Source organism: Rattus norvegicus, chromosome 15 (assembly GCF_036323735.1).
Source record: "Rattus norvegicus strain BN/NHsdMcwi chromosome 15, GRCr8, whole genome shotgun sequence".
Taxonomy (NCBI): Eukaryota; Metazoa; Chordata; class Mammalia; order Rodentia; family Muridae; genus Rattus; species Rattus norvegicus.
The window spans coordinates 25567748-25592553 of NC_086033.1; the positions used below are offsets into that span (position 1 = coordinate 25567748).

Sequence of the window (24806 nt, forward strand, 5' to 3'; positions counted from 1 at the left end):
TGAATTCTGGATTCAGCTTGAAAAAAAAACTCTTTCTTTTCTTTTCTTTCTTTTCCTTTTGTTTCTTTTCATTCTTTTTTCTTTTGTGTCCTTCATTTTAAAGCACTAGTTCTTAACCTCTAGGTTGTTAGCCCTTTGGGGGCTCCATATCAGATATCCTGCATATCAGATGTTCATATTAAAATTTATAACAGTAGCAAAATTACAGTTATGAAGAAGCAACAAAATAATGTTATGGTTGGGAGTCACCACAACAAGGACTGTATTAAATGGTCACAGAATTAAGAAGGTTGAGAAACAGTTTTAAAGTCTTATACATGGGAATTTTTCTATGCCCAGCTACTCTCTGAATGAACGAGAACTTTATAAATAAAAAAAATTACAGACTTGTGATCAGAAGGGATTTCTCTGGCTTCAGACGTCACACACATGTGCCTCCTCTTTTCAAAGGAAGTAAGAGTAAAATTAATTAAACCCCATGCCACGGAGCCATTTACACCTGAGCTGATCTTCCCTTATAAGGGATTAATACTCTCCACTCTGAGGTTGGCCCCACTTTCCTTCCTCTGCCAGTGAACTTCAGTTCAGATTTCAGTTGTGAAGGATGTGCATTACAGCACCCTGTACCTATTTTGGTATGAGCTCCTGGACATAATTAGTCAACAAACCCTTTTTGGGATGGCAGCTGTCAGGGTGCTGCTGGAGGTGTGAGAGATGTGAGACTATTTAAAGCACAGTGTCTTCCTTCAAATGGCTTGTAGTTCTTTTCCAGGAGGAAGGAAGGTGGTTCCATGCACTTAGACTGCAATAAGGCATTAGAGCTCCACCCAGACTTCATCAGACGATTCCTCTCAGGACTAGTTTGGAGAGAGATGCTGGAAAGATATACCACTTTGAGAACAGCGATGAAGGAAATGGACGATCTTATTCTGTACGGTATTGACAATGTTTGCTAAAAGATAACCTCTTCTTCTCAGATCAGTTCAAGCTCTCTGGGCATACCCTTTCATACAGATGGGCACATCCTCCCATTACACTATGTGCTTTCTGGAATTAAAAATCCCACTTGCTGATCAACTGATCATGAAGCTCAATTCAATGTTGAAAAACATAAGTGGCATGGTGCCCTGTGTATTATGTAATGCTTAGGGAACACAAATATATTTTAAGATTATTTACCTACTCAATTATTCAAAAATTTATATGAATAAATTAAATTTATAGACACTGAAGGGGAATGTGGAGCTACCTTTTAGAAAAAAGAAAGAAAAAAGAAAAATAAAAAAGGAAGAAAACTTCTGTGCAACCAATTTTCTTCTTTCTTTACCTACCCTCTCTTTCTATTTTCTTCTCTCCTCCTCTCTCTTTCCCTGCCCTCCTTCCCTCCTCTCCTCTCTTCCTCTCTCTGTTAGAGCAGAATCTCTCCTTGAAGCTCGTGCTGACCTCCATGGTCCCTCTTTCTCATTTTCTGTGTGGGATTTCCATTCTGTATTGGATTCTTGGTGGACAGATGTTTACATTTTTGGTATTATTCTGACTTAGAGAAGCATAGGTGTGAGAGAATTTCCTCCAAAATATTGCTTTCTCAGACTTGGTTCATGCAGTTAACATGCTGCAAGCAGAATATCATTTTGGATTTTAGATATCTTGAGCCTGGTGTTAACATTTGACATTTATTCTTTGAAAGCAACAGGAGCAATAGTGTGAAGAGGTTTTAGAATAACAAAATTCATAAAATATATGTCCTAAACAATAAATATTATTTATTAGATTTATTAGAATTACTTATAGGTATAGCATAGTTAGTTCAATGATGGTTGCTTACGAATATGGAGTCCAAGAGTCCCGTAGTTGTTATATTTATAAAGCAGGTTGTCTCAGCTGGTCTTCAGCATATGCTGGGATCTGAAAGAAATCAGCTCTAATTCTTATGAAGGAGTGGATGTGGTAGCAGAGAGGCTTTCCTCTTCCATGGCCTTTCATAGGCTTCTGGAAGAAGGTGTGGCCCAGATTGGATTTTGGTTTTCCTATCTTACAAAATCTAGATTGAAGCTGTGTCTTCCTCTCAAAAGATCCACATTAGAAAGGGATCTTCCCACTTCAAATGATTTAACTAAGCAAGAATCCCTCACAGGCATGGCCAGCCATTTTTTATTTTAGTTAATTTGTGATGTAGTCAAGTTGACAACCAAACTAACCCTCACAGCTATGTTGATTAGAAGGCAGATAATAAAACACATTCAGTAAATCTGTTTGGGAATAATTCTATGTCTGCAACTGACCTCAGAACACCTTTACTATAAGCCTACAACATAGCACAGACTTGAGCTCATGGAGATTCAGAAATCTACTATAGTTGAGAATATCTGACCCTTTTATTTCTCTATTCTAGTATTCCAGATATTCTTTGAAAAGAGCATCTTTTGAGCAGGGCCCAAGAGCCTACATCTGCAATGCTAACACTTGTGAGGCTGAAGAAAGAGTATTGTGCATCTCAGACAAAACAGTGTAAGACTTCATCTCAGAAACACAAGAAACACAGTAACTTATCAGTCCTGACTTTTGCTTCTATTGGTAAACCATTTATTCACTTCTATTTTTCCTAAGGATAGAAGAAAATGGCCTTTCTCAGCAATAAAAGCAGTGGGTATACTGCTTCAACTATAAATATTTCATGTTTATTGTTTAAAATATTAACTCTGAGAACCATTTATTTGTAACAAAAGAAGAGAAGAAGGGAGAGGAAGGAGTAGAGGAAAAAGAAGGAGGAGGAGGAGGCAACAAAGAAAAAAGGAATGGACAACCCAACACAATTGTCCAATAAGTGAAGCACAAGTCATGGCTGCCATTATGAACTCAGTTATTCTTGATGACCAATTCATTTGGAATAAAAATATCTATTCCAGGAAAGGCATGATCTCTTTGATGAGGAAGACATTTAAAAGAGATTTTTATAACCCATCTTACAAGGATACGTTTATTGCTATAAAATGAAGATTTCTTTTACATAAATATTTCAGCCTGAGACTTTATCTTTTAAAGATTCCATTAAGGGATGCACTGCCTAAGACACCTGTGTTAATCTGGCTCTGCCTCAAACCTCCACTCTCGTACCTTGCTTCTTCAACACAAAAGACAAAATTCGATTTACTACTGTTAAATGGTGGAATTCAAGGCCTAAAGATAGCAAACAGTGAATAAGAGGTGAAACAATGCATTTCTTAAAAAGATAATGTAAGTCATGCAACATTTTGCTCCATCACTTATGAACAGATTTTTTTGATAATATAAAGAAGTAAGTGACTACATCTGGGTGATTTGGAAATAAGTGTTTAAAATGTAGAAAAATGAACACAGCAAATTCTGGTGTTTTGAAGTTGAATGAAACTCCTGTGCATAAAAATTTATCATTCCAATGATAGAATCTGAGGAAATTCAGAAAATGATCAGATCCTACTAAAAAGCCTATATTCAACAAAATTGGAAATTCTGAATGAAATGGACAAATTTCTAGACACATACTAGGTACCAAAGTTAAATCAGAATCAGATAAACTATCTGAACAGTCCTATAACTCCTAAAGACATAGAAGCGGTTATTAAAAGTCTCCCAACCAAACAGGCCAGGACCAGATTAACCAATCCAGTACAGAATTCTGTCAGGCTTTCATAGAAGACCTGGTATAATGCTGGCCAAACTATTACACAAAATAGAAACAGAAGGAGCACTACCCAATTCCTTCTATGAAGCCACAATTACCATTACATCTAAACCACACAAAGACTCAACAAAGTGAGAGAACTTCAGACCAACTTCTCTTATGAACATTGATGCAAAAATACTCAACAGAATTCTTGCAAACAATCCAAGAATAGATCAAAATGATTATCCATCATGATCAAGTAGGCTTCATCCTAGGGATGCAAAGATGGTTAAATATATGAAAAATTAATCAATGTAATCCACTATGTAAACAAACTCAAAGAAAAAAGTCACACAATCATCTCATTAGATGCTGAGAAAGCATTTGACAAAATTCAACACTGCTTTATGTTAAAAGTATTGGGGCAATCAGGAATTCAATACCCAAAGCTAAACATACTAAAAGCAATATACAGCAAACCAGTAGCCAACACCAAACTAAATGGAGAGAAACTTGAAGCAGAGAAACTAAAATCAGGGATGACACAGGGTTTCCTACTCTCTCCCTATTTATTCAATATAGTACTTGGAGTCCTAGCCAGAGCAATCAGACAACAAAAGGAGGTCATAGGGATACAAATTGGAAAGGGAGAAGTCAAAATATCACTATTCGCAGATGTTAGATAATATACTTAACTGATCCCAGAAGTTCCACCAGAGAACTACTTAACCTGATAAACAACTTCAGCAAAGTGGCTCAGTATAAAATTAGCTCAAACAAATCAGTAGTCTTCCTCTACTGAAAGGATAAACAGGCTGAGAAAAAATTAGGGAAATGGCATCCTTCACAATAGTCACAAATAACATAAAACACCTCAGTGTGACTCTAACCAAGCAAGTGAAAGATCTGTATGATAAGAACTTCAAGTCTCTGAAGGAAGAAACTGAAGATCTCGAAGATGGAAAGACCTTCCATGCTCATGGATTGGCTGGATTAATATAGTAAAATGGGCCATTTTGCCAAAAGCAATCTATGGATTCAATACAATCCCCATCAAAATTTCAACTCAGTTCTTCATAGAGTTAGAAAGAGGAATTTGCAAATTCATTTGGAATAACAAAAAACCCAGGATAGCGAAAACTATCCTGAACAATAAAATAACTTCTGAGGGAATCACCATCCCTGACCTCAAGCTGTATTAGAGAGCAATAGTGATAAAAACTGTATGGTATTGGTACAGAGACAGGCAGGTAAATCAGTGGAATAGAATTGAAGACCCAGAAATGAACCTATGGTCACTTGATCTTTGACAAAGGAGCAAAAACCATCCAGTGGAAAAAAGACAGCATTTTCAACAAATGGTGCTAGTTCAACTGGAGGTCAGCATGTAGAAGAATGCAAATTGATCCATTCTTATTGCCCTGTACAAAGCTCAAGTCCAAATGGATCAAGGATGTCCACATAAAACCAGATACACTCAAACTAATGGAAGAAAAAGTGGTGAAGAGCCTGTGACATACATGGGCACTGGAGAAAATTTCCTGAGCAACACACCAATGGCTTATGCTCTAAGGTCAAGAATCAACAAATGGGATCTCAGAAAACTACAAAGCTTCTGTAAGGCAAAGGACACTATCATTAGGATAAAACAGCAACCAACAGATTGGAAAAAGATCTTTACCAATCCTACACTGGATAGAGGGCTAATATCAAATATATACAAAGAACTCAAGGAGTTAAACTCCAAAGAACCAAATAACAATATTAAAAATGGGGTACAGAGCTAAACAAAGAATTCTTAGCTCAGGAATATTGAATGACTGAGAAGTACCTAAAGAAATGTTCAACATCCTCAGTCATCAAGGAAATGCAAATCAAAACAACCCTGAGATTCTACCTCACAGCAGTTAGAATGGCTAACATCAAAATTCAGTTGACCATAGTTGCTGGCGAGGGTGTGGAGAAAGAGGAACACTCCTCCATTGTTAGTGGGATTGCAAGCTGGTACAACCAATCTGTCAGTCAGTCTGGACTTTCCTCACAAAATTGTACATAGTACTACCTGAGGACACAGCTATACCACTCCTGGGCATATACCCAAAAGATGCTCCAACATGCAACAAAGACACATGCTCCACTATATTCATAGCAGTCTTATTTATAATAGCCAGAAGCTGGAAAGAACCCAGATGTCCTTCAACAGAGGAATGGATACAGAAAATGTTGTCTATCTACAAAATGGAGTACTATCAAAGCAATGACTTCATGAAATTCTTAGGCAAATGGATGGAACTAGAAAATATCATTCTGAGTGAGGTAACCTGATCATAAAAACATCATACACATGGTATGCACTCAGTGATAAATGGATATTAGTCCAAAAGCTCGCATTACCCCAGATATAATCCACAGACCATGTGAAGCTCAAGAAAAATAATGGCTAAAGTGTGGATGCTTCAGTCCTTCTTAAAAGGGGTAACAGAAATATTCATAGGAGGGGATATGGAGACAAAGTTTGGAGCAGAGACTGAAGGAATGGTCATTTAGAGCCTGCCCCACTTGAGGAGCTAGCCCATATATATACAGTCACCAAAACTAGATAATATTGATGAAGCCAAGAAATGCATGGTGATAGGAGCCTGACATAGCTGTATCTTGAGAGGCTCAGCCCAAGTGTGACAAATACAGAGGTGAATATTAGCAGCAAACCATTGAACTGATATTTCCCCTGTGTATGAATTAGAGAAGGGATTGAAGGAGGTGAAGTGGCTTGCAATCCCGTGAGAACAACAATACCAACCAACAAGAGCTCCCAGTGACTAAACTACTACCCAAAGGCTACACATGGACAGACCCATAGCTCCAGCTGCATATGTAGCAGAGGATGGCCTTGTAGGGCACTAATGGGAGGAGAAGACTTTGGGCCTACCAAGGCTGGACCTCTTAGTGTAGGAGAATGATAGGATGGGGAGGCAGGAAGGGGAGGTGGTTGGGGAGGGGGATCACTCTTATGGAAGAAGGGGATGAGGATGGGATGGGGGCTTATGGCTGGGAAACCTGGAAAGGGAATAATATTTGAAATGTAAATAAAAAATACCCTATAAAAATAGCTACACTAAATTAAAACATAAAATATTCCTAAAAATATTATCACTCCAAATGCATGTTTCAGGAAAAAAGTTTTGCGACATAAACTACTCTACCCATTTATCTTACTAATAAACTGTACACTAAATAATTTTGTAAGTTTGTAGCATTGAAGTAGTACAAGATTGGTTCTGACAAATGTTCTGAAGATTTTTGGATGCTTGACAAGATGAGCACAGAATTGATTCTATTTTGGTACCATTATTTATATCTTTACTCTCATGAAAATCAATAAATTTCATTGAATAATTAAATACTCCTGGGAATACTACTCCACACTAAATACTACTGCTCAGAAGTTCAATTCAAAAAATCAAAAGCAACTAGAAACTTCCCACCTGAAGAAATGGTCAAAGGGAAAGGAAAGAAGACTGTGGAAGAAAATGGAAGGCTCATGTGAATGTTGAGGAAGGCCAGGAAGGAAAGACAATCTTTTAGAGCAAAGACTTAAATATCCAGTTTGGAAATGGCACCTTCTACTCCCCACTCCCTGGCTATACCTCCAGTAAGATCAAGACAATTCAAATGATTGGGAGAAGAAATACCCAAATACAACCCTTGAAGAAAATGTTTCCATCTGTGTGTGTATGTTACTTTTCATTCTGTCCCAGTGCCTCAAATCCTTGCTGCAGGTTCCATTTCCAATGAAAATCAGACTCCAACAAAAGCATCCTATACCAACACTAGTACTAAGTCTGAATAAGATTGGCCAGCTATTCTTCAAAACCTCTTGATCATGTCTTTGCATAGCCAGAGGTGCAATTTCCGTGGGCATGAGAATACCTGCTAGGAACAGACCTCTACAGAACGTCTCCCGTGGTGCAGGATAGCAGTTTCTCCCACACAGAGGTCAGACTGGTAGAAACACTGTTTAAAACCTTATTTATTTATTTATTTATTTATTTATTTATTTATTTATTTATTTATTTATTTATTTATTTGATGTTAAATGGTTTTACATGCACAGGTGGCTTTTCTGTATACATGTATGTTTTGCACACATGTGACTGGTGCCCATCAGCTCCAAGAAAAGAAGGTACGTCCCCTGGAACCAGACTTACCAACAGCGTTGTGCTGAGATAGGATGCTGAGAACTGACCACAGCCCTTCTCCAAGAGCAGACAGTGTGATTAGCTCCTGAACCATCCTTTAGCCCCCCCCCCCCCAGGAATGCTCATTTTAGCAGAGTCCCATGCAGTGTGTGCAGGAGAAATGAGGGCCTGTTATAATTATTTGTAGCCAACAGGAGATATTAGGCAGGGATAAAGGGGAAAACTGTAGGTATCTACTTCCCAGGCGCTGTTGGAGACCTCTGAATGTCAGTATGTCATCTTGCTCAGAGACAAGTGGTGTGAGTAGTGGTGACTAAGACTCCAGTATCTTAATCAAAGCAAGGGCAGAGTTCAAGCGGTCTAAATCCTTGTGACTCATTTCCAAGTGCTAACATATACAAGCTAGATTTACAGAAAACCACATTTGGTCTCTGGCTAATGATAAATGCCCACAGGATGCTTATAATTAATTGTGAGGATGAACAGGAGCCGATGGCAATGGGGTCACACTGGCCACAGAGCCAAGAGTTGACCAATGAGAGCCAGCAGAGAAAGCCGAAAGGCAAAGTGACATCGATACATCATTTTTTCTTCTGTGTTGGATTCAGAGCTGAGAGGTAAACGTTGACAGTGAGTTTAGCTCTCACCGTCTCTGTCTAGACTCATCCTGTATAGCTGGCTCTCACTGTCTCTGTCTAGACACATCCTGCAAGCTCTCACCGTCTCTGTCTAGACTCATCCTGTATAGCTGGCTCTCACTATCTCTGTCTAGACACATCCTGCAAGCTCTCACCGTCTCTGTCTAGACTCATCCCGTATAGCTGGCTCTCACTGTCTCTGTCTAGACACATCCTGCAAGCTCTCACTGTCTCTCTCTAGACACATCCTGTATAGCTGGCTCTCACCGTCTCTGTCTAGACTCATCCTGTATAGCTGGCTCTCACCGTCTCTGTCTAGACTCATCCTGTAAGCTCTCACTGTCTCTGTCTAGACACATCCTCCCTTCCAGGTTACGTGGAGCATCTCTCAGCTGATTACAAGATTCAATGAATTCATATTAAATATTTCCTCCTTGGTGGTACCTATAGGTTGGTGCAGTGTCTTAGTCTCCGAGGCCAAACGCGTATGGAGGCAGTCAACTTCCTCTTCTTCATTAAGAGTCATAGGAGCACAGGCTCTGCATGCCCTTTGCTTTATATGCCCAGTGTGTCCTCCTTTTCAGATCCTTTTTCTCAACAAAAGCAAGATCCTGAAAAAGAGATTCTGGTCCCTTGATTCCAACAACCGAGAGAATCACATTAAATAACTGATATGTTTTGAGATATTTCTACCTATCTAAAATAGTTTTTAAATTATTAATCTTATTTATACAAATGCTTTGCCAAATTTATAGGTGACCTTCTGCTACATGCATTCATTGCCAAAGAAGGCCAGTAGAGGGCAGCAGATTTTGACATACTGGCACACAATGGCTGTGAGCTTTGTTTGGTAATAGTTACTGGTGTGTGTACAGACATGATTTTGCATATTTATATCCCAAATACATCGCATACACATAAACTGTTAAAAGGCAATGACCTTCATAATGTGTGACTTGATTTGATGTGCAAAGGCTGCTTCTCTTGGTCTACAGTTCTTGTGTATGTTGAGGCAGGTGGAGCAGATTTCTATCACTGCCATGTAGTAACAGCATCTTTTGAGATAAACTGTACCAACTAGAGTGGTTTAAAATAGGGCTGACCATTGGGACAGGATAAGGTATTTATAAATGAGTGTCAGAAGAGATTGTTTTATTTCTATGGCATAGCTGACAAACTTTGCTGTAGGCAGGAGAGTCGTTTACTGTGAGAAATAGCTATCTTGAAAGAATAAAAGCATTGGTGTGCCAATTGGGTCTAACTAGTGGCATTCTGCATTTCCGAGTTACAAGTGTAATGGCAGGAGATACATAAACAGAGACAGGAAGATGTCAAAGACGTTTTGACTAAATAAAGTTTGTGGGTGGGGCAAGCCGTGGATGCGGGTGAACAGGAGTGTCATCTTGTCATCTTTTCTATTTCTCTTGGAACTCTGGGATCAATATCCACCATTCAGGTTCTTTTCATTAGGCCTAGTAGTTACCAGAATTTTGGTTTAGCTGACCCACTTTTGTGTGCTAGCTGGGACCTTACCATACTATAGAACTTTATATAGTGAGAAGTCATGACCTGATTTTGAAACCATTGACTTTAAAATAAAATTTTGAAATAACTTAGTTGAGTGTGGCTGATCCTGATAGGAGACCTGGTCACTGTTAATGCATTATGTATTAAGTTGAACACAAATAGAGTACAGATTTCACCCACCAATTAAATTTAATCATATTTCATTTAAAAGCATTTTCTGGCTACCATTCAAATGTACAAAGCTGTTCTAAAGGGGAGTGGGAGGAATATGGAAATGGTGCATATTTGTGCACAGGAAAAAGCGTGGGAGCCAAAGATTGGCAAGTGCTTACAAATCACACACACACACACACACACACACACACACACACACACACGTGTGTGCACATGTGCATGCATGTGTACACACGTAACCCCCCCCCACACACACACCCATGTGCATACACTCACAGGCACCTGGGACTAAAATGACCACCATGAAGAAGGGAGATCATAAGAACCAGAAAGGGAGGAAAATGCTATGGGACCTGTTCTAGAACTCAGATTCCAGACACTTTCCCCCCTTTACAATTAGGAGAATGGTAAAGGGAAACTGAGTCCTTAACTTTCAGGGGATCATAGTGCTTTACTGAGTTCCTGTGTAGCTCGAGAGGCAACTTACATGGCACCCTGCTTTGTGTCAGAAAGAGCAGTCAGACACCAATGCTCTCCATTAATTCTTTTTTTCTACTTGAGTGCATCTACTTGAGTGATAGGAACAGTTCTTGCACAGTTCCTTCAAGAATTCACTTAGGGGCTCCATCAAGCCACCCACTGTTTCCACAGAGACCACTGTGAGGCTGGGAACTGATTGCCCCTTGTTTACTAGGAACCAGGGAAGTTCTTGTTCAGGTTGGACCAGTGCTCCAGTGTTCTGTCTGAAGGAACAGAACACGGCTGCAACAGAAGCCCTGGACGTGAAGAGGGACAGCTGAGATCAGGGTCTCTTGAGAGGTCCCAGGCTCAGGATCTCAATCTGATCCAGCCCCATGCAGGAGAGGAGTCCCTCCAGTGGAAATTCTAGGGGCAAGGTTTAGCATATCATGTCCAGAGAGCAAGCATACCTACCTGCTGGCCAATCGTTAGCCTTAAGCACTGCACTATAAACACCAAAGCCAAGTGCTCTCCCTCTGGATGCTTGGCCAAAGAAGTTGGCAACCACTCTGTGAACTGCTGCAGTGGTAGCTGTTAGCTGGTGCCTTAGCTGTCTTCTGCATTAGCTGTCTTTTGCGGCTCAGCTGGACTGAATGCTCACAGATGCTGCAAACATGGCACAGGGGCAGGAGTGAGGCAGGGGCCCTGGTTGTTACAGGTCACCCTGGGCATGGGACACTGAGTGGCACAGCTTGGGCGCACCCTGAATCTTCTCTTGAATCCAGTACTCAGTTACCTTCTTAGTTACACTTGATACTCAAGCATGGGACATAGGCACTATCAGGAAGTGCTGGGGTGTGGCATGTGTGTCCTGGTCACTGAAGAGCCTAGCCAAAGTAGACACTAGTCATGTGGAAGCTAAAACCCTGGCTAAGCAAGGGAGCAGCCAAAATGGAAACCCCAAGAATTTGGGCCTTTCCAAGATGTGACATATTTTTTCCTTGAAAGAAACTTTGGGTACCATATTAAAGAGTAAATCTCCTGTACAAGATAAACAAAAAGACTGCTTCAAGGGCCTCCAATATTTTCCCTTTGAAACTTTTCTTTTGAAACTTAAGGGGTGTTAAGGCAAAGTCTGAAAACCACACACAGAGCTCTGAAAAAGTTCTTCACTGGGACTAATACGTGTGGTCAGAAATTGCATACCCGCTCCTTCATTCTGTGTCTTTCCTTGGCATGAAGTTGTCTATTGAGCTACACTGTGTCTCTCTCAGCTAAGTGTCTTCTGAACAGGCAGCTGCAGCTCTGAAGCCAGAAAATCCTTAGTACAGCATCATTCAGAAGGACTCAGAGTCTGGAGGAAGGCTTCATAGAGTCACAACACTGCCTCTATTGTTCAGAATAGAGTTATAAAGCCAACTCAGTTTGCTCTTATGGATAGAATTTGTTATATTGGCTGTACTAATCGACCACACACTTATGCAGCTGCCTTAATATTGATTGCAAAACTTCCATTGTTACAATGAAAATGTGAAGACAGAGCCAATTAGGACAATGTCGATCTGCCTTTGTTTTCTAGGGAGGCTCCTGACTGTACATAGTGGGTCGTTGTTGCTGGGCCTTCACACCATGGTTGTTTGACAACATAGAAAGTGTTTTTATGTCAAATGATGTTCGCAGTAGAAATGAGGAAGATGAGCTCCTCTTCTAAGATAAAGTTTCACGTGAAAATATCAGGTGTGTTTCATCCTATTGGGTAGCTTGAAAGTTATTTTTAAGTTGTATATAGATTTCCTTTCTTAGCCTTTCCCCCCTTTTTTTGGCTTTCTGTCTTTGTTTCTTCCTGTCTGTCTTCTTTCTTTCTTTCTTTCTTTCTTTCTTTCTTTCTTTCTTTCTTTCTTTTTCCTTGAGATAGTGTTTCACTACGTACTCCATGCAAGACTAAAACATATATATATATATATATATATATATATATATATATATGAGGCTATCCTGAAACTCAGAGAGATATGCCTGCCTCTGCCTCTCTAGTGCTGTCACTAAAGATGTGGGTCACCATGGGGGGCTGCATTGCACTGAACTGTGCTAGTTGAAATTTAAGGTAAAGAGGCCTTTCAAGGGTAGTCCAGGCTTATTCTCTACTGTAAAAACTCATTTCCAGTTAAGACATATGTGATCAACCTTCTTTTGTCACACTGTATTTACCTACTGATAATGAGCAAAGTCTGTGAAATTTCTTTCAGGTCTCTTGTAAAAGCTTGCCGGTAGAGATCTCTCCAGGCAAATGAGGTTCATGATCCACAAAGGACAGAAATAAAGTGTTGAATTGGGTCATTGAAAAGAACTGCCTGCTATGGAAATGACTGCTTCTTGCAGGAAACTGATCATGACAGGATTCTGCAATGAAAATGTGAAAAATGGAGTATATGGAAAACAAACAGTCCACAATTGAGTGATGCTATAGATGCTTCAAATTCCTCTTCGTAGTTTGAGGGACATGTATGTTGGAACTGTGTTGACATTACTTTCTATTACATGATATTTAAGTCTTTCAAACTGCTCTCATGTCTGCTGTCAATTCAGTTCTTCCTCCACTCTTATAATAAAATAGAATGCATATGGTGTTGATGGTGATGATGTTGATGATGGCTTAGGAAAGGTCTCCTTATCCCCACCTCTCCATGTGAAGCAATGTGCTTTTCATCTCATTTGGAAGCACATTCACCAAGTAAGTGTTTAGAAAATTTCACAACTAAGTCTATGGTTACAGATGGGTTTTTTTTAGCATTGCTTTTTGTGGTCCTTGAAGATTGAACGTGCTGGGTTGACCACGAGGGAGGTTCTGGACTGTGTCTATTCAAGATTGTTAAAGATAATGCTTGACAGAACAGCTTATCTGCACACTGCTGGCTGAAATGCAGCAAATTATTCAGACGACAGCAGAAGCCATCAGGGTACCTTGATAGCGAGTGACAAAGTGGTATTGATGAGCTCCCTAAGGAATGCTTTTTAATCTAGGTGGAGCGAATATCTGCTCTCTGTTAGGAATTTGGGTAGTGTTCCTGAGAACTAACCAGCATGGAGAGACACAGACAGAGCAGCACCCAAAGGCACTGGGTGAACAGAAACTAAAAGGAAAATAATTTCCTTTCTACCTTAAGTATTCTAATGTTTGAGGTAATTTAACCTGCGACACAGATGCTCATAAACACTGATATTTCCCCTCCTCCCTTCTCCCTGCAGAGCAGCCGATAGACAATCCTGGCTTTTCAGCCAAGATCTGCTCAGCATTTCCTCTCTCCTGGGCACTTGGCCACATAGGGGGTATAGTGTAGAGGAAAGAAAGCAAAGGCCTGAGACCACAAAATATGGCCACAGGGCTTGTTTAGGGTTAATATTTGCATCAACCTGTGTTCTGAATTTTCTTCCATAATTTTCTAATGTCATGCAGCTTCTGTTGTTTGATGCTAAACTTCTAAGAGCAGTGATGGGGACCTGCACTGAAGCCTGAGAGATGGAGGGATTTGAAGTTCATCTGCTAGTTCCTCTGAGTGGCAGGCAGCTGTTCATACAGGCCATCGTCTCAGTCTCTCTTAAAGTTTACATGTTGTTTCCAGCAGTGGAAAAAAGGAGCTGAAATCACCTGGAGATTTTAACAGGTGTGGCCTGTGCCCTACCCGACTCTACTTACCCTTGGTAGTTTGGGACTACTTGGCACAGAGTGAAGGACAGAGAATCCAGGAGCAGGTAAGAAATGCTGAGGCAGGACCATCTGAGCACTGCCGCAAGCTCCTTCAATACCCCCCACCCATGCCCCCAAGAAAGCGTCTCTTATGAACAGCAGTTCTTGATTGGCTGGAATTATTTGCACTACCAATCCTTGGTCACTCTGGCAGTCCTCGATTTGGTCCTCCTGCAGAAGATGTTTGTACAACCACACAGCCCCCAGCATTTACATAGTGGGGGCCCCACTGTTCCTGCTACAAACAGGAGAAAGTGAACTGTCTCAAGAGTACAAAGGAATAGAACAACTATCTCTGACCTCCTTTCTTTTTAAGGAGGTCAAGGAGGTCATGGCACTTCTAGTTTGACTTAAAACATATTATTTACAAAACACATCCACATGACAGTGTGCTGTGCTTTACTTGCCTACAGGACTCAGTTACTGGAATTGTCGACTCCTTCAACCAATTTTCTCCTCCCACTATGAGCAGACCAACTCTGCTGCCCTCCTGTGTGGCTTTCTGCAGCATTCTCCTCCTCACCTTGGCCACAGGATGTCGAGCTTTCCCACAGGTGGAAAGGAGGGAAACATCACACGCTTATGCAGAGAAGGAGCAGCCCCAGAAGATGAACACAGATGGCCAAGGAAACATCTCCTTTGCTCCAAAGTACACACCCCAGCAGATGTCCTCTGATGCTCCCATGGGACTCTCTGCAGGACCGTCAGTGACACCATTACATAAAGTATTCTCTGTGAGCAGAGAGAGTCACCTTGCAGGAGCTGGGCTACTGTATGCTACCAGCACTGGTGTTTACTCTTCTAGTGAGCCAGTGGATTCAACCAGTGACCAAGAGCATGGCCCCAGCCAGCTTGAAAGAATGTCTCCTGAGCACAGCCTTTCCAAGTCCATGTTAACTGTTGCTGTATCTTCTTCACCTGCTTCTCTGAATCCTGACCAGGAGGAACCCTACAGCAGTTCAAGCACCCAGTCCATGGTACAAGGGATCACAGATGGAGCCCATGGTTTCCTGGAGTATTTAGATAACCAGGTGTTTGCAACTGAAAGTCAGGAAGCAGTTAGCTTAGGAAAGTCACCTCCTTCTTCTATAAATACCAAAGAAACTGAGAACATCAAAGCAGATGTAGCCATGAGAACTACTGCCTTTCCCCATGTTGATTCCACAAGAGAGATGAAGCCTGATAGGGAGAGGTCCTCAGAGATGGCAGTTGACAATGTCGAGAGCAATACCACTAAGTATTTGGTGACACTCCCCAAGAAAGTCCTGACTATTGAGACAACAGCTGACAGTGTTTTGGGAAACCCTAAGGTCACAGTGAGTGTCAGTACACCTGATCCAGTTTCTTCTGTCTTCAGCGAGGAGTGGGATGGCACCAAATTTGAGAGCATAAGTCTAGGGAGGCCCCCAGAGTCAGGAGACAATGCAGAGACTCAAGTGAGAACAGAGCAACCGCATGGAAACTCTGAGAGCTTTGAGGGGACTGAGGAGAGCCCCACTTCCACAGAGGTTGCAAAGGTGGCTCCAGGGCTCCCGGGAGGAGAAACACCCTTGGGAACAGCCCTTGTAACTGCAATGGGGGATGGTAGGTCACCAGTCTTGATCCATAAAATTACCTTCACTCCCATGAGTCTGGTAGATGACCCTGAGATTTCCACTATGAAGCTGTTCTCAAGTGCAGGAGGCTTTAGAGCTTCTACACAGTGGGACAGGACTGAGCTTTCCTCAGAGACTGCAATCTTCTACCTCTCAATGTGTGTCTGTACCACAGCAGGCAGCAAGAAATGTGTTAAACGATGTGAGAAGAGAGAAAAAAAATTAAAACAACAGAAAAGCATATGCCAAGTTCAATTATTTTGGAAACTGTCAGTTTGGATCTTATAAAAAACATAGTTAGATTTGAAAGTTTTTGAGATGGGATCTTGTAAGGATTCTTTTAATTTACTGTCTTCCTGCCTTTGCCCTTAACTGCTATGACTACAGATGTGTGCCACCATACCCAGCTGTGTATTTTGTTTATTTGTTTACTTTGGTTTTGAGACGGGACCTCCCTGTGTGTTCTGATTTACTTTGAACTTACCATGTTGTCCTGTTGACCTCAAACATGACTATTCTCCTTCATTTACCTCCTGATTGGTAGGGTTATAGATGTGTGCCATCATATTTGGCTTGGGTTTCATTCATTCATTCATTCATTCATTCATTCATTCATTCATTCATTTCATATCCCGATCACACCCCCCTTCCCTCCTCTCTTCCCAGTCCTACCCTTATATTCCTTTTATTTCATCCCCCATCCCCTTCTTCTCAGATAAGGGGAGAGCCCACACCCTTGATACCAACCTGCCCTGGCATATCAAGTTATGGTAGGACTAAGCACATTGTCTTCCACTGAGGTCAGGCACAACAGCTCACTTAGGGTAAAGGGATCCAAAGGCAAGCAACAAAGTCAGACACAGCCCCTGGTCCGATTGTTAAGATCTCACATGAAATTCAAACTGCACGTTTGCTCCAAATATGTAGGGGGCCTAGGTCCAGACCACTCATGCTCTTTGGTTGGTGGTTTTGTCTTTATGAGGCCCCATCGTCCCAGGTTAGTTGACTCTGTATGACTTCTTGTGGTGTCTTTGACACCGCCAGCTTCCTCAGTCTTTCCCTGGAGTCTTCCACAAGACTCCTTGAGCTCCTCCTAATGTTTGGCTGTGGGTCTCTGCATCTGTTCCCATCAGTTGCTGGACGAGACCTCTCGGAGAACAGTGGTGCTATGATCCTAAATAGTTTTATTTTTTTAATGGTGACTTAGAAACAGTTACTCAAGATTTAATCAAAGACAGAAATATTAAAGCAAATCACATGTATTCCATAAAAATCATATCCTGCACAGAAGTCAAGGTCTTCAACTGGAGACAATTTGTACACACCCCAACTCTCCTTGGGACACTAAGCAGCACTTGCAGATGATTTTAGTTGTTTTGGTTGATCCAGCTGATGTCTCCTGGGTAGGTGTCAGGGATGCTTTAGGATTTTCTGTGGGATAGTATCTATAAGCAATGGACTCAGACAACTAATCAATAGTATTAAAACCAATGTAGTCAAACACTTTTTGATTGTTTTATCATGAAAATATATAAATACATTTGAAAATATGAAAGGAACAGCTATATTAAAATAGTTTAGCAACAATGCATTATACTTATTTAGACATTGTTGCAAAATATGTGCACATCTTTGACATTTCTTACCTAAAAATAACTAGGTAGATGTTTATCTTGTAGAATTAGCCACTTGGGTTCTCTGACCTTACTTTCCAAAATTTAATCATCTATAAATAGTATATGGAAAATGTAAATTATCTACCTGCTTCATTTCAAATTTTCCACTTTTTCTTGTTCTCCACATCATCAAATATTAAGGACTAGAAACACTGATTTTGCTGTTGATGGATTGTATTTTTTCTTTCCTTATGTGGTTGGTTACATAATATCGTCTGGAACAGAAGACTCTGTATGAAGTATATATGCTCACTTCAAACTGTTTCAGAATGTGCAAACGTTATGACCTGGTCCAGGTAAGCGTACTATCAAAACTGTCAGGTTTGTAACATGGCTTATGATGTTTTGTTGGTATGTAATTAAAATGGTAAATTTTTCAGTATTCAAATGGTAGATGGATATTAGATAATATACATTCCTATTAACATTTTAGGGTTTTGAGACAGGATTTCGAGCAGCTTAGATTCAGATGGTTTTGAACTCTTAACTCTCACCACCACCTCTTGAGTACTCTGGTTATAGCTGTGTGTTACCCTGCTCAGCTTCTAGTTTATTTTGTAAAGACTAAAATAGCTGTAAAGTGAACATTTATATAGACGCTTCCAGAAAACATTTTATACATTGCTTTTAAAACTTGGGTTAGGATCTTGCTATGTAGCCTATCTAGCAATTGTCCACAGTATTCATGTTTCTAGAACATGAAGGGATGTTGTCCCAGGGTATGTTTTATATAGTTAAGTCCATATTGTTATGTCTTAGACTTCTGTGGGCTTCTACAGATACAAGTGGAAAAAGTAAAATGGATAATAATAGACTATTTTAATGATCAAATAGTTTTTCAGTAATAACCACCTCATTTCCCTACTGCTTTACAAACAAGCTCAGTGGTTAAGAGCCCAGACTACTCTTGCAGAGGTCATGAGTTTGCTTCCCAGGCCCACATCAGATGGTTCCAGGGAATCCAAGCATCTTCTTCTGGCCTCCATGGACACATAAAATAAAATAATTACAAAAAATATATCTGTCGAAAACCTGCTATGTGTTTGGAATACAAAGAGTTCGCTTGTTTCAAAAAAATTTAAAAAACTAGTAGGTAAATATTATTGTTCTTGTTTAATATCTAAGAAAACTGAGGTTTGTTGTTGAGTTTGTAAAGTTTATTGTTCAATGATGTTCAATATTTAGTTTAGAATCACAAAGCTCATGAGTAGTTGAATCAAACTTCACACACAAGTAAACTGACTCTTTAGTCTGCATTCTTGACCACTGGGTTATATGTTTTGTCTTAGTCAAAACATATTCCTGCACAAAACATCATGACCAAGAATCGGGTTGGGGAGGAAAGGGTTTATTCAGCTGACAATTCCACTTTGCTGTTCATCACCAAAGGCAGGCAGGACAGGAACTCACACAGGGCAGGATCTTGGAGGCAGCAGCTGATTCAGAGGTCACCGAGAGGTGCTGCTTACTGGCTTGCTTCCCCAGGCTTGCTTAGCTTCCTTCCTCCTTCCTTCCTTCCTTCCTTCCTTCCTTCCTTCCTTCCTTCCTTCCTTCCTTCCTTCCTTCTTTCCTTCCCTTCCTCCCTCCCTCCCTCCCTCCCTCCCTCCCTTCCTTCCTTCTTCTTTCTCTCTCTCTCTCTCTCTCTCTCTCTCTCTCTCTCTCTCTCTCTTTGTTGGTCTGTCTGTCTTTTTCAGATGAACTGAGGCAGTGGGTACTGGGTATTTTTATTTACTTGGAACAATTTGTCTACAATAAAGCATATACCTTAAATGTGCAGCTTGAAGAATTTTGAGTTATGCATACACCAAATCATTCGGCAGATATACATGGTCTGAATCTATCACCCACTGGTCTCACTTGTTTTGGCAATTCTCATGAGTGAAAGCATACAACATGGTGAGTAACATTCATGTTCCTTTATTTTTAGCTAATGTTATAACTACATGCACACACACACGCACGCACACTCACGCACACACACATACACACACACATTTTTATAATTAAAAACAAATAATTTATGAAAGAGAAACTTTAAGGCAATGTCCCCTTCATAGGAATTTCCCCATTTCTCAATCATGGTGCACCTCCAGCAGACCAGAGTATACTTTGAAATTCTCCTTCCTGACCATATATGGGAAGTCACCAGAATCTGTACTGTGGATCTCTCTCCCTCTCTCTCTTTATCCCTCTGTCTTTCCCTCCTTCTCTTCCTGCCTCCCTCTCATCTCTCTCATCTTGCCCTTCACACCCTCTTTCCTTTCTTCCTACTTTATTGCTTCCTCTCTCCCCTTCTATCCAGCCATTTTCTTCCTGACCCTATCTTGGGCAGATCTTTTAATAAAAAACAGCCATAGGTGGTTTTAACCCCAAAGCCACAGTAGTTAGCTTTCAGCTCCACCATAGCCTTGGGAACCAAGAAAAGGGGTGCACACAATGAACTGCATGAAAGTCACATATACACAGAGAGAAGCTTCAACATAATGCTAAGAGCTTTGTCTCTTACCGGGTAACCAAGGCTTACCTTGAACCCTGTCTTAGTTTGGATTTTATTGCTGTGAAGAGGCATGTTCAAAGCAACTCTTACAAATAACATTTAATTGGGACTGGCTTACAGTTTCAGAGATTCAGTCCCTTATTATTATGACGGGAAGCATGGCAGTGTCCAAGCAGACATGGTGCTAAAAGAGCTGACAGTTCTACATCTTGGTCTGAAGGTTGTCAGAAGGAGATTGTCTCTTCTGCAAGTAGTCAGGAGGCTATCTTTCTCACTAGACAAAGTCTGAGCATGAAAGGCCTCAAAGCCCACCTACTCAGTGACACACTTCCTCCAACAAGGCCACACCTCCTCCAACAAGAGTGGCACTCCTCCTAATAGTTCCACTCCCCATGGCCAAGCATGTAAACCACCACATTCTACTCCCTGGCCCCCACAGGGTTGTTCAAACACATGAGTCTATTGGGGGTGGGAGTGGGTGGGAAATCTAGCCAGAACATAATGCAAAATACATTTAGTCTAATTTCAAAAGTTTCCACATAGAGTCTCAACAATGTTAAAAGTCTAAAGTTCAAAGTTTCTTCTCAGATTCATCCAATCTCTTAACTGTAAGTGCCGATAAAATCAAAAAGCAGATCACATACTTTCAACATATCATAGCACAGGATATACATTACCATTCCAAAATATCATACTGAGGAAATCCTGGACCAAGGCAAGACCAAAAATCAGCTGGGCAAACTCCAAGCTCTGCATCTCCTTGTCTGATGTTCAACTCCTTTCAGCTTTGATGACTACAAAACTATTCTTTCTCTTGGGCTGGTTCCACTCCCTGTCAGCCGCTTTCCTTGGCTGGTATCCCATGGCTATGATATCTCTAATATCTTGGGGTCTCCAAGGCAACATCAACTTCACAGCTCTCTGTTCCAGTGTCTGGAATCCACACATAATCTGGCTTTTCTAAAGGTCTTGTGTCACTTCTCCAGCTTTGCCCTCTGTAGCACTCTAGGCTCTGGTTGACTCCACGGCACTGCTGCTGCTGTTCTTGGTGATCATCCCATGGTAATGTTATCTCTAACACACTGGAGTCTTCTGCTGCAATCAGGTTCAGTAATAGCCTCTTATCGGCTCTCTTCATGGTGCCAACCTCAACTTCTTTGCATGACCACTTCAGTCCTGGGCTGTTAACTGAAACTGAGCTGCATCTTTACCAATGGCCTTTCCTGGCCTCTCACAGTGCCCAGCCTCAGCTGCTCCCTGTGACCCCTTCTATTATTGACTCAGTCAGAGCCACATGACTAAAGCTACCAAGTTCTGCTACTTTGCTGAGCCTGGAACATGCCACATTTGTCATATTGCATCATCACCAGCTTTCTGTTTTCTAACTCCTCAGCTTGCTTTTTTATAGTACCCAGGACTACTAGCCCTGGGGTGGCACCACCCACAATGGGTTGGGACCTCCCCTCGTTGATCACTAATTAAGAAAATGCCTTGCAGCAGGATCTCATGGAGGCATTTCCTCAAGAGAGGCTCCTTTCTCTGAGATAACTCCAATTCGTGTCAAGTTGACACACAGAACCAGCCAGTACAGTTTCCATGGGTGGTATTACTGTCCTTCTTCTTTAACACGTGTGGGGGGTAAGTTAAGAGCACACTCCATACCCTGACTACCTTATCTGTCCAACCCAGAAAGTAGGTGAGCACTGGTTATTGTAATTATTGTTTTTGTTATTAATTTTTAAAATTTTTACTTTCCACCTTTTAGGTATGCAAAAATGAACATTAATATGCAAAATACTTCTGAAACATTTTAGTGTGACATAGTTCTGTATAGTTTATTTCTTAACAGACTGATTCAGCTAATATTCAAATGCATCTGAGCTCAGGAGCCATCTTCCTATTTTGTTTCAATTTTTTATTGTTTATTTGTTTTTACATTAACCTCTTTATTTCTGCCTTAGATTGCCCCACAACTCCCAAGGCAGCAATAGTAGCATTGTTTACAAGACTTTGATTCTCAAGCTATCTTTGTTGTTTCAGTCTCTGAAAGAGTTGACTGCTCTTTTTCAATTTATTAACCATAGTGAATTTAAGATGTTGGAATTTAGTCTACTTTAAAATATTTCCTTCCTTTCCAAACATCACTCAAGAGATGATAATGGTAACTCAAGCAATGAACATTACATTACCCATGGTCACACAGGAGCATATGGTCACCGTCGAGGTTCCCAGAGGCAGTGGGGAGCTTGAAGAGGGCATGCCATCCCTCTCCCCTGTGTCTGCTGAAGTGGATGATGCTGAGCTCTCCAGAAGATGGGAGTCTCTGGCCACTCCAGCCTCCACCACTATTGTCCCTCTGTCTCTCCAACTTACCTCATCCATGGAAGGTCAGTAGGGGAGTGTGGGTTCAGTGTTTGAGGGCGAGTGTGGGTCTTTACTGTTAATAACTGGAATGAGAGAGGCAGCTGGCCCTTTCACCAGCATACACATGTCCCCTACCTGGAAAGATGGTCGGCTCTCTTTGCTTGTAGAAATGTTATAGGGTCAATGGATGAGGCAGACTCCTCTCCTGGTCCCCATGTCCAATCCTCCTGAGGGCTCCCCGCTAAGAGCCAGGGTGGGTAAATGTAAAAATAGTGAGGACCTTGGGTTGAAGCCACCTTTGGCCCTGTTTAAGACTGGGGCCCCAGGTAAGCTTCTGAACATTTGTAAGTCTCTGTTCATTTCCAGTAATGTCTACCTAGGTTATTATAAAAACCAAAGTTAACTGTGAAAAGGAGTTCTGATATCATAGATCCTCAATACCCCTTTCTCTTGAGCTCACCAAAAGTTGTTTTTAATTGTATTAAATTTAGTTTCCACCTCCACCTTCCCATTTGATTCCCCCTCTTCCAGTCTTACCCACCCTTGTCCGTCCATAACTATCTATTCTATTTCCCTCTTAGTGGGACCCAAACCTCTCCTCTAGTCGTTTGCTCTATACCTCACCACTGGGATTAAATCGATTGTAGCCTCCTTATCAAAGACTTAACAACTGACATTCAATATAAATGAATAAACACAAACCACATTCATCTTGATTGATTTCTAAATGCACTCTTTAGCTATAAATTTCATGATTTGATTTTTTAACAGCTGAGAAATGTTCCATCCTGTAAATGTACCAAACTTTCCTTATCCATCCATCCATTCGTAGACAGCTAGTCTGTTTCCAATTTTTGTTTATTATGAGTAGAACAGTCTGGCTTGTTATCAGACTCTCTTAGTAATTAAAAATGCATACAAACATGCACACATATATGTATGTATGTACATATATATATACACATAATTTTGGGTTTATATCTCTATTTCAATAGTTCAAGTAAAGGTTATTTTTTTATTCACTTATCTAATTTGAACACTGTAATAAACATTTTCTTATTCTTCAAATCTCCCTTCCAAAACAAGACTCTAGAGCCGTGCCAATAACCTTCCTAAAATGTGATGATCCTTGCTCTCCACCTTGCTCCTCTGACTGGTAGCCAGCATGTTCAATTTTGTTTTCATAATTTCCTCAATCAATACCACCTTGAGGGTTCTTGTATCTGTATTTACTATTGCAAATACACATTTTAAATGTTTTGGAAATTGAACTTTAAAAGCAAAATTAGGACTTGAGGCCACATCTTTTCCTGGGTTATGAAGTGTTTTCTGCTTGTGTCTAGGTTGACGTGAGAAGAGCTGGGCTAAGTCTATTGTGCATGAGGCACTGGTTACTTGCTTTATAAGCCTATGTTAACATTTTTTTTTACAATTATTATCTTGTGGGCCAAGTCTTATCTCTTGCTTTTGGTAGACCTAATGGAGCAATTACCGGGACCAGTGAGGAGTTCATACAAATTTTGGACTGTACAATAGCACCCCCTGCAATGACGGCAGATGATCTCCAAATTCACCCAGCACTTCTTTCTAAAGGAAGAACGGTTCAGTCCATCAGCCCTGCAAAGGCAACTGCCTCCTCTAGGCCTGAAACAGCTTGAGTTTGAAGATATCTCTGACTCTGACCACAAATTTCAAAACCAATAAAGAAGATGTGAGTTCAATTCAGTAGTGAACTGACCTAGTAAAATGTGAATAGGTAGTCATTTGTCTAGTAAATTGTTTTCCCATTGTCTGTGAGCTAAGAATGATTTTAATATTTCTTTTATATTTTAAAATTGCTGGACAAAAATGTAAGTATAATATTCTGTGGCCTGTGCAGGTTATATAAGCTTCAAGCTGCAGTGTTTGTGAGTAAAGATATATTGCAGGCCAGCTACATGTCTTATTCACATGTTGTATATGGCTATTTTGGGACCATAGCACAAAACTGAGAAGCTTAAATTAAATACCAGATAACAACAAAACCCAAAGTGTTTATAATATTGAACTTTAAAGAACAAGTTTATTGTTCATGGCATGCAAATTTCTGTAGTATACATATATGTACACACATACATATGTACATATATGTGAACATTAGGCACAACCTGGAGAGTTTTAAATGAATCCTTGTGTGTGTGTGTGTGTGTGTGTGTGTGTGTGTGTAAAATATATGTATGTGATATATATATATATATATATATATCTTAGATATAGAAACACACCCATTTATACATATATGTATTATGT

At 40.6% G+C, this 24806-nt stretch overlaps 1 pseudogene across 1 annotated transcript; it reads left to right on the forward strand.

Annotated features, from left to right (window-relative positions):
* Window positions 1-8334: 8334 nt before the first annotated feature.
* On the forward strand, window positions 8335-24221 carry Odad2-ps1 (outer dynein arm docking complex subunit 2, pseudogene 1; annotated as a pseudogene). Its single transcript, XR_005494389.1, has 5 exons — window positions 8335-8459; window positions 14261-14390; window positions 14799-16182; window positions 22306-22552; window positions 24003-24221. The product of XR_005494389.1 is annotated as an outer dynein arm docking complex subunit 2, pseudogene 1 (transcript).
* The last annotated feature ends 585 nt before the right edge of the window (window positions 24222-24806 follow it).